Below are 632 nucleotides of genomic sequence, written 5' to 3' on the forward strand. Positions count from 1 at the left end.
AAGGAGAGAAGGATCAAATGGCCAGGCTTTAAAAGCCTTACCTGGAGCAGGTAAGTCACAGCTGGAACTCACATGTCAAAGCAGAAACATCCTTCCCCAGATCAGGGAGACGCAGCCTGTTCCTCTTTAAATCTGTGCTGTGTGCTGCAGTGCTCTGCATTGTTGCCATGGCAGAAATCTCCCCATAGTAATAACCTCTTTCAGAGAAGGTTAAGAAGAGACAGTGCACATGCTCAGAAATGCTGCACTTGTTCTGTTGGCAGTTTGCAGCGGCCATTTCAAAGAGACCATCACAAAGACGAGCGAGAAATCAGGTACTGATATTTCATTCCTTTGTTAGCGGGAGTGACTTTTCTCTTTCACAGAAGCCCATGCACAGATATGTCTCCATTCCTGGTTGCACTGCAGAGAGGCATCACCCTTGGAGCCTGTCACAATTATTCCTCACAGAGAGCAATTTCCCATGGAATAACTAAGAAGCAGTAGTTACCTGTGGCCTTACAGTGCTTGCTGCACTTGGGGAGCAATTATTTTCCGGCAGGGCTAATATACAAAGCTGAGCTGATGCTGGGGTGGGTGATGTGTAAGGTGTCCTGAAAAAGTTTGAAAGCCTGTCTGCTTTGTTCTGCTGA

General features: G+C 46.8%; 1 protein-coding gene across 1 annotated transcript in view; it reads left to right on the forward strand.

The window, feature by feature from the left end:
- Positions 1-241: 241 nt before the first annotated feature.
- LOC104391026 (neuropeptide-like protein C4orf48 homolog) overlaps positions 242-632 on the forward strand; it is an 8,898-nt gene continuing 8,507 nt past the window's right edge. The window contains exon 1 of the mRNA XM_010000241.1: positions 242-314. The gene's annotated coding sequence lies outside the window, so the exon portion shown is untranslated. The remainder of the gene's footprint in view (positions 315-632) is intronic.

Source organism: Chaetura pelagica, unplaced genomic scaffold (assembly GCF_000747805.2).
Source record: "Chaetura pelagica isolate M959 unplaced genomic scaffold, ChaPel_1.0 scaffold116, whole genome shotgun sequence".
NCBI classification, from domain to species: Eukaryota; Metazoa; Chordata; class Aves; order Apodiformes; family Apodidae; genus Chaetura; species Chaetura pelagica.